This window comes from Lissotriton helveticus, chromosome 1_1 (genome assembly GCF_964261635.1).
Source record: "Lissotriton helveticus chromosome 1_1, aLisHel1.1, whole genome shotgun sequence".
Taxonomy (NCBI): Eukaryota; Metazoa; Chordata; class Amphibia; order Caudata; family Salamandridae; genus Lissotriton; species Lissotriton helveticus.
The window spans coordinates 390004021-390019301 of NC_136057.1; the positions used below are offsets into that span (position 1 = coordinate 390004021).

The 15281-nt window shown below is 43.8% G+C and overlaps 1 protein-coding gene across 1 annotated transcript in view; it reads right to left on the reverse strand.

The window, feature by feature from the left end:
• The window catches only part of NRIP2 (nuclear receptor interacting protein 2), a 412018-nt gene that overhangs the window by 124385 nt on the left and 272352 nt on the right, over positions 1–15281 (reverse strand). The window lies entirely within an intron of this gene.

Here is a 15281-nt window from a genome sequence, read left to right on the forward strand (position 1 = left end):
AGTGCTGCCACAACGCACATGGGATAGCGATGAAAAAATGAGAGAAGACTGTCCACATGTGAACGAATATCATAGCTGTAATGTGCCCCATTGGTGTGTGTGATACCTTCATCTAATCCTGGCTTGTTACCCAAATGCACTTTACTGCTTGGGGGTTTGAGCCCATAGTTACAATGTTAACAGCAAAATTCCAAGTCCCAGAACACAATGTGATATGTGTAAAAAGGTCAGGACTGGCGTAAAGTGAGAATTTGCAATGGGACCACTTGTCAGCTAGGATGTCCACAAAACAGCAACACCACCTCAATGTAGTCTGGCAAGGTGTGCAGTAGAAATGGCAAGCATGCTTAAAGCATCATGTTTGAGTTCTCTTAGAATGCAGGGCTAAAACATAAGCTGTCAACATTCAAAAGTTTCACTAGGTACTAAGCTGTTGGCAGGGTTGACAACCTCTAAATTATCAGAATATTCAGTAAGACAGGTGAAGGACCAAGTGTGTCTATCAATTTCTTTACTAAAACATTTGAGTGTAGTAGTTTTACTTTGTTTAAATCCATTAATAGTCCTGTAAACCAGACATCCCTAATAGAGCACCCTTAATTAATTTAAATCCATTAATAGTCATGTGAACTGGACAGCCCTGACAGAGTGAGTGTGAGAGGTAGATGTGAGAGAGCATAATGAGATGTGAGTGTGACAGTGCAATACACAGACTTTCTATGCTTATAACAGTATAACATAGGTTTATTGGACACACTGCCGACGGGAAGACATTACGTACCCTGCATTAGTTCTCCTTTAAATTAAATATGTGCTTTATAACAATCACTGCTAAAACATGTTTTTTAAACACTGGAAAAACACAGTTTTTGTCTATTTTGGGGGTTAGGCAGTTGAATAAACACTGATTTAAAAAGGTTTCAGAAACACTGAGAAAACACCATGGAAATCTAAAAACTTTAAACACTGAAAACAGTAAAGGCTAGACATAATATACATGCTGATTGATGGGATATTCTTGTTCATTGTACTTTGGTGTCTCATGCCTACTTTTTTAACTATATGTTTCTTAGTGTACATAATATTTGAAAAATGTAAAATGTGTTTTTTGTTTGTACGTTACCTCTTTTCCCAGTTAACATCACTTAGAACATAAATGGAAAATCTTTTTATACCCGTCCTGAAAAGAAAGCAGTGCTTAGCGGGTTACTTCTCTACTTCCTGTGCTACACACACCAGAACCATTTAGGTGTATATTAGGCACCCTTGTTAATGGGGATAGTGTATTCCTATAGAATTGTGAGTACCATAAAAGTAACTACTTTGCAGTATGTCGGTAAACATCACTTACAACGAAACTTTTACAACGCTCTACCATTACAACGCGGTCGTTACAACGCAAACTATTACAACGCATTGCGCTGGGGGGCGCTCTAGGATAGGGAATAGGTTAATTTACTATCCAATAACCTTCCCTAGTGTCCACAGGGACTGGAGTTGGAATAGTAAATTAAACTATTCACTATCCAGCACCCAAAAGCGCTATGCGTTGTAATGGTATGCGATGTAAAAACCGCGTTGTAAAGGCAGGCGTTGTAATAGGCTGCGTTGTAACGTCATACATCCCAGTATGTCTCATAGTTTGCATGTCTTAAGCAACTTCCTTGACGCTTCCATGAAAATATCTGCTTTTGTGCACTGTGTAGGAAATTACATGTTTGCAATGCATGCATAGGATACATGCAGTACACACATTTGTGGTATATATTTACACATGTACATTGTACCCTTGTGAACCTGTAAATTGTAAATTGTACTCTGGTCTAAATTCTGGGTTTTTGACGGCTAATTTAGACTTGCACCTGGTAAGCACTTTAGTCATCATTATGAGTGTCCCAATGTTTGCTAAAACATATTTGGCGCATGATGAATTACAATACTATGGGAATCGTCGTTTACTGTGCGGGATAAATAGCACGTATTACAAGGTTTTCCACAGTATGGGGGAATAACGTGGATTTTGGTGTTTACCATACAAAAATCCACAGGTTCATTTAATTACTGGCATTTATAAAATGTTAGATACAGCAGGATTGACCTGCCATAATTTGGGCGGGATGGAGGGGAGGGGGGCTTTATTGCACCTGATAACTACTGGGCATGATGAACATTGTACCCACTTATAATAGAGAGCAGTGCATGATTGCAGTTTAATGGGCCACGCGTAATGAGGGCCATTGAGAACCCCCCCCCCATTATTTTTTGGCTAAGGAATGAACTATAGTGAAATGGAAAGGAAACAAAGTGACTCACTCCATTAGCCATTTCGAATTTCTGACAGTTCTAATGAGTAGGGGAAATACAAAAAGTAGCATTAAAATAAGACAGGCTGTATGTTTGAATAGTAAACTTCACCTAAGAGTTAGGATGTGAAGAAAATAGGTTACTTACCTGTAACTGTGGTTCTCAATTATTGGTATCTTTCATAGATTCACATGCTTGAATCATTCCCCGTCGTCGAATTGGGAGTCCCCGGGTACATTAAGTAATGACTTTAACATTGAAATTAATAGAGAAAAAATATTCACTTTAATATCTCGTCCAAGTCATTAGAAATGGTACAAAAACTGACAATTTCTCATTCAAGCGTGTGAATCTATGAAAGATCCAATGCTGGAGAACTAGTTTTACACACTGAGATAGGCGGTAGTCAATAATGCCAGTTGTATGATTATCGGACCAGTCTAGTTTCCAAGTGTTTCCCAAAGAGAAGATGACTTGGTGTTGCTTTTAGTATTGGAATAGTTCATTTTAGTGCTAGAGGCCCTCTACCCTCAGCGCCTTTGCCAATGTTTTTGCCTTTGGTTGGCAAATGATCATGCCTTTGCTAATCAAAGATTCTTTTGTCAATTTCTGCTTGTGTATAGCTCCTTTGTCCAAATCAGTGTGTGCCTGCTGTACTGAGTCATACTTTTTAAACCTGTTTATCCATACCTGACAACTTGAAGAACAATCTCACCATGTGAGGAGGGGGCTGGGCCTTAAAGGGAGCAGGCATTTGTGCCAAGAAGTACCTATGAGGCACTTTTGATCCACACCCCGCACCCAAGCCCCCTCCTCCCAAAAAAATAAAAAGCTTGCTGAGGCTGGTGCCAATGTCCTGGGTTGTTTTCATGCCCCTTAATTGACATCAGTAGTTCAAAGCCTCAGAAAATGAGCTGGAAATCCACTATTTACAGTGGTTTTCAGCTTATTTTCCCCGCCACCGTGTGATATTGGCTTCTTACCAGGAGACCATGTAATGGGAGCAGATATTGTGTGTCACACGGTGGCACTGTGTGAGTTGGCAGGTATGTGCATCCTGTTTTCCACTGGGATGCAGTGGAGTGCGTTCGTTGCTGTTTTGATGTGGTCACTTTTTATCCTAGATTAGGTCTATCCTATGTACCTCGCTTTGTATCGACTGTCAAGGTCAAAACACTTTGCTATGGAGCAAATCCCACTGCTTTCTCCTCTGAGCTGTACATGGTAACACTAAGCACAGCAGAGAAGGCCTCATTCTCATTCATTCATTTAAAAGGACCATTCCTGTAAGTAATCTAGCACCTCTCTGTGACTTCCATGCCTAGGGTTGGCCTTTGCCAGGACAGCAAGATATGCGGCACCCTCTCTGCTGCTGGTGACTAAAATGAGGCAGCAGTGAGCCACTTTTGTGTTCAGAGGTCAGTCCTTGGCTGATTACATTAGAGTTGTGACTGGCCGCTGAACACATATCTCTCTACACCTCCCCCAACTCACCTGAATCACTCACAGATTGGCTCCACAGGCTGGGGCCAAGCTGTTTGCTGGGGGGTTAGTAGTGTGTGGCAGCAGGGGGTAAGAGAGAAATGGGAGGGCAAGAACGTGTGCTGACAGTTTTGAAAAACGTATGTAATATGTTCAACAAGCATTGGCAAAACCAATAGGTCTTGCCTATGCAAGAGCTATTGGATTTGCGAATATGTTTTAGCCATGTTGTACACCAGAGTGGGTGCCGTTCAGCAGGCCTAAAAATTAGTGGCGTAAAGGACAGTAAAGTACTATGTTGTAAAGTGGAGTAGAGTGGAGTGTTATGGAGTGGTGTAGAGAGTCGTGGAGTGATGTGGAGTGGCATAGAGTGGTGTAGAGTACAGCTGAATTTAGTGAAGTTGAGTGTCATGGAGTGGAATAGAATGGAGTGGTGAAGTGTTGTGGAGTGTTGTGGACAGAGTAGAGTGTCATAGAGTGGTAGGGGGTAGAGTGGACTGGAATAGAGTTTAGTGGTGCAGAGTGTCAGATTGGAGTAGAGTGTGGTAAAGTGGAGTGAAATAGAGTGACAGGAAGTCGTGTAGAATAGAGTGGAATGACATAGAGCAGAGTAGATTGTTATCAAGTGGAGTGGCATAAAGTAGAGTAGAGTGTTTCAGAGTGGAGTGTTTTATAGTTGAGTGGCATAGAGTGGAGGAGAGGCAAGCAGTGGAGTAGTGTGTTGTAGAATAGAGTGGAGAAAAGTGGCATGGAGTGGCATAGAGGGAGTTGCATTGAGCGTCATAGAATGGAGTAGTGTGTAGAGTCGCATATAGTGGAATAAAGTGTTGTAGAGTGGAGTGTCATAGAGTGGAGTAGAGTGTCATAGAGTCGAGTAGAGTATAATTGCGAAGAGCACCATAGAGTGGGCTGTCGTGGAGGGGAGTGTCGTACAGTGGAGTGTTGTAGACTGGACTAGAGTGAAGTGGCATAAAGTACAGTGGTGCAGAGTAAATTGGTGTAGAGTACATTGGTTTTGAGTAAAGTAGTGTAGAGTCCATTTTCATAGAGTGCAGTGTCAAAGAGTGGAGTGTTGCATGGAATAATTCAGAGGTGTAGAGTGCAGTGGCGTTGAGTGCAGTCACATGGAGTGCAGTGGTGCAGAACAGATTAGAGTGATACAGACATGAGTGCAGTGATATAAAGTGTAGTGGCATAGAGTGCAGTGGTGCAGAATAGAGTGGTATTGAGTTCAGTGGTGGAGAGTTCAACATAGAGTACAGTTGTGCAGTGGTGCATAGTAGAGTGAGGTAGAGTGCACTGGCACAGAGTAGAGTGGTGAACAATAGATTTGAGTGGCATAGAGTGTAATGGTGTAAAGTGCATCGGCATAGAGTGCAGTAGAGTGGAGCAGTGTAGAGTGGTGCAGAGTAGAGTGCAGTGGCATAGAGTGTAGTGGCACAGAGCAGAGTGCTGTAGAGTTCAGTGGTAGAGAGTGCAGTGTTGCAGAGTAGACTGTTATAACTTGCAGTGTTGTAGAGTAGTGGCATAATATGCTGCAGTGTGGAGCAGAGTGGGGTAAAGTGCATTAGTGTAGAGTGGTGCAGAATAAAATGACATAAAGTGCAATGGTGTAAAGTAGAGTGGCATAGAGTAGAGAGCTGCAGAGTAGAGCATAGTGGTGCAGAGTAGATTGGCATAGAGTGCCGAGGTGTACAGTGTATTTGTTTTGAGTAAAGGGGTGTGGAGTGCATTTGCTCAGAGTGCAGTGGCATGGAGTGTAGCAGCGTATGGTGCAGTGGCCTAGAATAGATTGGTGTAGAATGCAGTGGGGTAGAGTGGAGTGGCGCCGGGTAGATTTCAGTGGCGTAGAGTGGAGTGGCATAGAGTGGAATGGCACAGAGAGGAATAGAGGTGCGTATAATAGATTGTTTCAGAGTAGAGTGAAGTGGCATAGAGTACGGTGGCATAGAGTAGAGTGCAGTTGTGCAGAGTAGATTAGTGTGGCTTAGAGTAGATTGGCGAAGAGTGCAGTGGTGCATAGTGCAATAGTGTTGGGTAGAGTGCACTGGCATAAGGTAGAGTGGTGTAGAGTAGAGAGGTGTTGAGTGAAGTGATGTAGAGTAGAGTGGTGCCGAGTACAGTGCAGTGAAGCAGTGTGGAATGCAGGGGCATAGCTACGGGGGGTATTTGGGGTGTTACCCCCCACCCCCAATAAATATATTTTAAGATGAATAGTTGGGTACATGTGCTTTCAGTCGGGTATGGTGAGGTGCCTCTCGGATTTCAGCTGGGATTTTTGCATATATACACTGACAAAAACACACAAGCACTCTCTTTCATCTCTGTTTTGGGAGCCCTAAACGTTTTTTATTTTACAAAATATCATGCTTCTTTCTCATTTTGTAATCCTATTAATCCGTATTCCTATCCCTTTCCACACCTCTTAAGCTTCACTCATGTGCTTTGTTTGTCGTATAATGTATTTCAACATTATATGCTAGAGTGATGATCAGGAAATCTGATGCTCATACCCCTCAATCTTACTGGACAAGCTACGCCCATGGTTGAGTGGTGTAGTGTGGAGTGGTGCAGAGTAGAGAGGAGTGGGGTAAACTGGCGTATGCATGGTGTGGTAGCGCACTGCCATTACGGACAACACATCTTCAATTGAAATGACCAATACATTTGCAGAAACATAAAGTTTTACTGAAAAAAGTATACAGCGCATAAAAGATAATGTATGGCAATGTCATCATCTAGTGTATTGATTTGTTTGGATTGTATTAAAATACTTGTTTCCACCACACTTCAAAATTCCCCAAAAAGGTGCTTCATTAGTGCTTTCCATATTCTGAAATATCTGCTCAGTATATTTACACACATTTACATATTGTTTTGTGCCATTTAAAAAAAACATTGTACAGCACACCCGAGTAGCCAGCATGATTGTCACATAAATCCTCTCATTTTGAAGTCAGAGAAATAAAAATAAGCATTGAGTTCACTGGAAGACAGAGCCTGACATTTGACCTCTGTCTTTGAATGCACAGCAAATGTAACAAGATAAGAACAAGATGGAAAGCCTGTTTTCAGAAATTCAGTACTGGTGGAAGGATACAATAAAAATGGTTTAGGCACAGGAAGGGACGAACTCAAGCTGGACAGTCTAAGACAAATTTAGCCAGTAAACAGAAAGCAAGCAAATGTAACTCATAAACCACAAAGCCAATGGTAAACAAAGGGCAGGATGCATTCCCAGGGAGGCTTTCTGAATTTTCACAAAATGTGCTTCGAACTAAAAGAAACAAGCATTTGCAATCCAATAGGTCTTGCATTTGAGAAAGCTAAAATTCTTGGTTTTTGAAAATTACAGTTTTTTACTTTTGTTTTTGTAATCATTGGAGTGCTGATATTTGCATAGCACTATTGCCATTCGTATGACCTCACGGCGCTGGAGAACCAGAAAATGGGAAATAAGTTATGAGGGAGGGGAGACAAAAGTAATATGCTGGCTGGAAAAAAAAAGTAACCACCATAGAATTATATGCTCCTGAAGTCACAACATTTTAAACAGGACTATGTATATCACAAACATGACACATAATCCACAACCTAATTGCATAATCACAAATTACAACAACAAACACACCGTAGCTCAAACAAAAGCAAAAAAGAAAGCATGACACGTGGGCTGGGCACTAGCATGCTCTCTCCAAAGTCTAATCTGTCACTGTACAGTTGCTGATTGTTGAAATTAAGTACTAAACTGGTACTAATGGGGTCATTCTTTTCCCCAGCCAGTAGTTATTGTCAAAGATATTATTCTTGGTAAAGTGCTCTCACCTGCCCCCTGGTTCTTTTCTATGCAATAAAAAAAACCTTCAAAATTAACATAGATGCACAGATGACACACACGAATTTGCAAGCACAGTACAAAGAAACACGCATAGACAGACTCAAATGCACACGCAGACATGCACACATTTGGAAACACAGCCACCTGCGGCCGTTTACATGGATAGATGCAACCACACAAGCATACATACACACACACTCATGCACACACATGCATGCAAAAGACACACAGGTCCTATGCTCTCCATGCCACTGGAGTCAAGCTAGCCATGCTGATGAGGGGTGAAACCCCGATACTGGTCCTGGTATACTTGTTTCCAGTCCAGGAAGGACCTGGCTTGGCAGTATGACATTGTTCAGCATTCTATCCATCAATTGTTCTTTTTGCGTTTGTCACCCCAAGTGGGAGGGGTATGCCCAGACGTGGTTCCCGTGTTTTCCATGCCACTGGAATCAAGCTAGCCTGGCTGATAAGAGGTGAAACCCTGAAACCTGTCCTAGGATGCTTGTTTCCAGTCCAGGGAGGACCTGGCTTGGCAGTTCAGGCAGGACTGTTCCCATGGGGAACAGGGTCAAGACTGATTTGCATATAGCTGGGTCTAAACCGGAATGGCATATGGAGCAAACAAAACAATGGATTTAGGCCCATATCTCTGTACTGGGGTGAATGTATGACATTGTTTAGCATTCTGTCCATCAATTGTTCTTTTTGCATTTGTCACCCCAAGTGGGACGGGTATGCCCGAAGTGGGACGGGTACCCCCGGACGTGGGTCCCATGCTCTCCATGCCACTGGAGACAAGATAGCCTGGGTGATGAGGGCTGAAACTCCAAAACCGGTCCTAGGATGCTGTCCAGGGAAAACCTGGCTTGGCAGTTCGGGCTGAACTGCACCCATGGGGAACAGGGTCAAGACTGATTTGCATATGGCTGGGTCTAAACTGGAATGGCATGAGGAGTAAAAAAGATGGAATTAGGCCCAGATCTCACATACATATACAGCATTACCAAGAGGAGATACATTTACACACTCACACATTCAAGCACATATACATGCACCCTTACAAGCACAAATGCAGGCATGCATGCACACAGATACCCGCACATATAATGTGTGTTTTTTGTCTCAACCCTGTGAGGTGGCTTCATTGAAGTATTAATTTTACACCTTTGGAAAATGCAGGCATTTGAAGTGCTCTGACATGAGCAGCGCGCAGGTCGAAATAGCCTCGACCTGGGAGTGGTGTGTGAGGTGGGTGCAAGTAAGGATGGGGGAGTAGGAAAGACGGCTTGCTAGACCATGCACTCTCATGGTGTGTGACAACAATAAATATGTACATTAGTTAATAAAAGTCAGCAGTGATGCAACATGTCAATTTTTTCCATTGCCTCATGTATTTTGTATGAGCACCAAACTCACATAAGACAGCAGGCACTACACAATTGTGTGGTTGGTTAAAGCAGGGTCGGTGGGAGGAGGGCGTAGATGGCAGCCAGGCTGATGGTGGACCGCAGTGACTTGGATTTTTAGGAGAAGACTGGGGGTGCTACAGAGCTCTCTTCACTAAAACTATGTAGAGGTATTTCCTATTTCCTGAACCACAGCTGTGAAGGTTCAGAAGACCCTGCCATTCATTTTCTAATGGGAGGCTTGAAGTGTCCTGTCGGTATACAACCATTACCACGCAACTTTTACAACGACCTACCATTACCACGCATTTTTTACAACGCAGATCCATTACAACGAAATACCATTACAACGCATGTATTTACAACGCAGGTACCTTTACAACGCATACCATTACAACGTAAGTATTGGTAAGTATATAATTTTATTAAAAATATTATAAGTTTGGGTTTTTGGGTAAAGGGGTATTTTTAGGGTTTAGGGTCCGTTTTGGGTTTTTGGGTAAAGGGGTCTTTTTAGGGTTTAGGGTCAGTTTTGGGTTTTTGGGTAAAGGGGTATTTTTAGGGTTTAGGGTCAGTTTTGGGTTTTTGGGTAAAGGGGTATTTTTAGGGTTCAGGGTCAGTTTTGGGTTTTTGGGTAAAGGGGTATTTTTAGGGTTCAGGGTCAGTTTTGGGGTTTTGGGTAAAGGTGTATTTTTAGGGTTCAGGGTCAGTTTTGGGTTTTTGGGTAAAGGGGTATTTTTAGGGTTCAGGGTCAGTTTTGGGTTTTTGGGTAAAGGGGTATTTTTAGGGTTCAGGGTCAGTTTTGGGTTTTTGGGTAAAGGGGTATTTTTAGGGTTTAGGGTCAGTTTTGGGTTTTTGGGTAAAGGGGTATTTTTAGGGTTCAGGGTCAGTTTTTAGTTTTTGGGTAAAGGGGTATTTTTAGAGTTCAGGGTCAGTTTTTAGTTTTTGGGTAAAGGGGTATTTTTAGGGTTCAGGGTCAGTTTTTAGTTTTTGGGTAAAGGGGTATTTTTAGGATTCAGGGTCAGTTTTGGGTTTTTGGGTAAAGGGGTATTTTTAGGGTTCAGGGTCAGTTTTGGATTTTTGGGTAAAGGGGTATTTTTAGGGTTTAGGGTCAGTTTTGGGTTTTTGGGTAAAGGGGTATTTTTAGGGTTTAGGGTCAGTTTTGGGTTTTTGGGTAAAGGGATATTTTTAAGATTAAGGGTCAGTTTTGGGTTTTTGGGTAAAGGGGTACAGGGTAAAAATTAAATACAATTACATTTAAATTACATTAAAATAAAGTAATTACATTAAATTACATTTAATTAATTAAATTTAAAAAAATTAATTAAATTAAATTAAATTAAATTATATTAATTTTAATTAATTTACATTAAAAAAAATATTTTAAACTTACCAATACTTACGATGTAATTGTATGCGTTGTAAAGGTACCAGCGTTGTAAATACATGCGTTGTAATGGTACTGCGTTGTAATGGATCCTGCGTTGTAAAAATTGCGTGGTAATGGTAGTCGTGTTAAAAGTATGCGTTGTAACGTCATACATCCCACCCGTCGGTCTGTGATGGTGCAGTAAAAACAAAACAGTGCGAACTGCCCTCACCTTGTGAGCAGCCTGAAGTTTCCCTGGAGCAGCGCTCGCCCTGCAGGGATGGCTTAGGAGAACAGCCAGCGTCAAGAGCCACCTGAGGCAGCCTCACTGTGCATCTGCGACCTCGGTGTCCTCACATAACCAACCATTGTTGCTGTCACCACCTTGCGCTGCTACCTTACACTCCTACTGCTGCTTGGTTAAAGTGTCATAAGGTGCAAGTTGGGCGGGCCCTGCATTTTTATAATATCACGTGCGGCTTCCGTTGGTAACAAAAATAAGTCGTGTGAGCCACGCTTTGTGAAAATATCATGCGCGGCCACCATTGGCAATAAAAATGAATCGCGGTAGCCATTGTTAAAGTGAAAGCACACATGGCGCACCGCAAATACAAACAAGAAGCGCCGCCATTTCTAAAGTTGGCATCCCGCGAGTGCTGTGTACATTAATTAGCAAATAGTTCTCACGAATGGCTAATGAAAGCTAGAGAGTAAGGATACATGTAAGAGGGACTGTCCTTATGGGAGGTAACAACAGGAGAGAGGGAGGTACTAAGGAGGGACTGCTAAGCCTATTGACAAATTAAAAGCTATCATTTAATAAGGAGAAAAAGAGGAGCCACTTGTAAAGATGGGTGGACCATGGGTGGAGCTTAAGGCCCACATACTGAATACAGAATGTCTTGAAGAGGCAGTGCTGCCTAGGAGAGACCTAATCAATGAAAGCACTTTCATGTGAATCACTAGAGCCACATGATAGGGACTCTGATGTCTGCACGTCAATGAAGGCAGCTCATTACTCTGTAAATTGGTGTCCTGGGATTCGGCCCAGCTCGCCCATGTCAAAAGCCATAGGCTGACCACCATACCCATTGTGTTTCTTTCACATAAATAACACTCAAAATGCAGCAGAAAATAACCGGAGATGACTGTGAATGTGCAAGTGCTAGAGCTTCCGGTTTTCTTGGCTGATAGATATCCCACTTCTCAGGTACAAATTGAGGAGGTGAGTAGGACGTAGAGATTCTACAGTAGAACACAAAACTGTGGGCACAACGGTGGATAATCAAACCGTACAGACTTCCTATCACATAAGAGGAGTAGTAGAAAAACTAGAGACAGTCTAGAAAACCACGGTAGGGTGTATCTGCTACATTGTCACACTTGGTCGGTCAAGAGGCAGGAGAGTAGTGGGTGCTTTCCTATCGTGCACGCCCCTTCCTTCACAGGACCTGGCCACATCCTCATATAAAGTGCAGGGGACTCTCCTGTCAAATCCATCCTCCAACAAAGAGCTCAGAACAAAAGACTTTAAAGCATCTGTTTTTGACCAACACTGAGAGGGCAAGCACATGCATATACACAACACACACACACATGCACACACGCAATACAAAAGATGCCTCTGACTCTAACCAGAGGTAAATATTATTGATACTGGGAGAGTGAGCACACCTGTGGATGTGAACATGACTGGCTGGCTGAATGACTCAGCATACTTGTGCAGCACTGAAATGCCCTGACAAGGTTTCTAGAGGTTTAGTAGGATAGCCTGCTCTTTGGGGCTACTTACTTCTATGAGGTTTCATTTATGCACATTTGTTCTATCGTGTGCACATTAGACTCCGCCCACTGCTCTGCTTCCTTTACATGGATACACATCTCTTCAATTCAACATTTAAAGACAGGAGATCTCTTTTCAGGACCAGATATAGAGTCTTCAAAGGATACATAACTCATAGAACACAACATTATTGTCAGATGGTCTTCTGACCAGGGGCAGCACCTCCATGTGGGCGGAGGAGCGTCGCCCCACTGCTTTCGCACAAAGCGAGACGCAGAAACATGAAATGGTATCGCACTGCGAGAAAGCAGAAGAAGAGTTTGGTTGGGGGCGGACGGGTTGGCGGTCCTGCTTGAGGGCAGGGGAGGAGTGGCTAGTCCAATGTTGTGGGCCCTGACTGTTTGGTCAGCCCTCTGGGGCCGGCCAAACCAGTCATGCGCACTCTCCCTTTTCTCCCTGTAGGCTGCATGCAGCCTAAATGGAGAAAATGGCCTTCCCAAAGACGCCTGTGCGGTCGGTGTCCCATCCAATCACAACGCTGCTATTGCAGCGTTGTGATTGGCTTAAGGGAGGGGATGGAGACTGCCTGCTTCCTGTTCCGGAGGCAGGAAAGTAGGAGCAGACCCAGCAGTGAAGATGCGGAACCCGTTAAGGTACGTTAATTTTTTAAATTTATTATTTAACCCCCTCCACGAGCAACCTCCCCTTCCCTTGCGACCCCTCGCTTGTACCCCCACCCCGACTCGCAACCCTGCACCAGCACCCCCCAGTGAGTCATGCCGGACCCAGGTTGCTTTTGACAGCCATATCATAATTTTCTGGAGGCTACTGAAATCTGTGATGCTAAATAAATTATTTCTCTTCACTCCTATTTTCCAGGACGTCCTTCACTGGTAATGCACTGAGAGTCTAGAATGGTTTCCCTTCTCATCTCAGGAATGCCACCTCTCAAACCTTCTTTCAATGTCTTCTAAAGAACTCCCTCTTTGGGAAACGCTTGAAATGACTGTGTACATCTCTTGATTTGTTTTTCCACCGTTATTGCCCTTACAGTACTTACATCCAACTTCTAAAGGTCCTTAATGTCATTGTGCCATGTATTCTTTGGCCCTTTTTTCTATATATTTGCTTATTAATTAGACTGTCTCATCTTCTTCACTGCAGTAGCCTACCAATGGGCTTCCATCTACTTCTGATGCCTTCATAAATTCTCTATGCTCTGGAGGCTCTGAAGCAAGTCATTCAATTGACTTTATGTATTGAGATGCAGTGCACTGAGCTCACAAAGGTGGACAGTCAATTTCCACTTGACATACAACAGACTCTGTTTCTTGCAATGAACCCCCCATTTTATCTTCATTGATTTGTTATCCCTGTATATCATGTCCATATTAGCTCTTACTTGGTTACTGCCACCGTATGTCAAGTCTGATTGTATATGGTCACTCTCGCTATATCATTGTCTATAAGTTTCCTATTAGTAAGGCACGTGCACTATGATTCCCCTTGCTCCTTGCATGTCACTGGCACGTATTATTATTTTGCTTCATCATTATGCAATATTTTTTGTCATGTAATAGGTTTTCTGCTGTGGTGAGTTTCCTGCCTCACTTTGTGTCCACATCAACCACTTCTCTATTAAGTATCCATCGTTTTTACCCTGGCCTCTTCCGCAACCATATTATCAACTGTGGAAAAACAACAGGGAACATTTAAAACCAGTGCCAGGGAAGCTGTGCCATCATCCCAGCCTGCAGGGTTCCTAAGCTACCGAACTCACGGTCCATTTAAAAGTGGGGAGCCTACTGGGCTTCTGACTCAGCTGGCAGGGGCGGCACATACTGGGGAGCTGAGGAGCGTTGCCCCGCCTGCTGTGAGTGCAGCAAGAAAACACAAATAAATAAAATGGCATGTCAATGCCATTTTATTTATTTCCCACCGCACCACCTCACACTGTGAACAGCACGAGGGTGAGGACAGGGCTGAATTGTGCAAACGCAGTTTGGCAGCACTGGTCTACAGTGCGCATGTCAGATTGGCTGGCCAGCCTGCAACGGCCAGCCTGACATATGCACTGTAGACCCAGCAACCCAGCGGCTGTGATACAGCCTGGGGATTGCTGGCAAAAATGTGCTTGGTGAGCCTGCTCCCACCAATCCTGGAGTTGCTTTCTCAGCATGAGAGCAGCTCCAGGATTGGTTTGAAATGCATTCCACAAGCAGGAAGGAAGTCCTTCCTTTTCCTTCCTGCTTGTGGAAAGCTAAGAGGAATGCTGCAGCGGCCGTCCTCCCGAAATTATGGTGAGTCAAGCGCCTTCGTGCCTCATCATTTTTTATTTACTGTAGCCGCCACTGTCAGCTGATTCTGCTGTTGGAAACCTTTGATCTGATGGCTGATCTGCTTGAGGACTGCCAAGTAACACAGGCATTGACACCTATTTTCCGTTCTCAGGTCTGTCATGCAGCAGCGTAGCTAGGGTGGGGCGGGGGGGAGGTCCGCCCCAGGCGGCACTACTATGAGGGCGGCGGCCACGTGGCACTGGCCTGTTGCGGCGGCCTTTATAATCTATTTGGGGACACTCACTGACTCTACAGTCAGTCAGTGTACCCAAATAAATGATAAAGGTGGCCGCAACGGGCCTGTGCCGTGCGGCAGCCGTTTGAAGTGCAAGCGCTGCGCACGTGACGTGCTTGCAAAATGCTCCAGCACGTGACGTCTGAGCAGCCCACTACTACCGGTGCAACCAGGGAGAGGGCATGCAGGCCACACCAGAGGTTAATTTGGATTTTGGTCAAAAATTAGTGCAGGGGCCTTCATCACGATGCAGCTTGCACCACCCTATTTTGCCTGTTAGCACCGCCGAAAATGGAACAAACTACTACATGGAAAGAGGGGAGAGGATGAGGCATAATGACCAAAGCTGCCGACTTGGGCGCTGGGGAACCCGGTTCGAGTCTCTGGGTCAGGCCAACATCCTGTGCTTCTGGACAAAGCAAGTAATCTCCTGGTAAATGAATGCATCATTAACTGGTCCTCATTAAAAACACCAGTGTTGATGATTAAGTCCCTCCGAATTTGATCCATATGTTTTGCTCA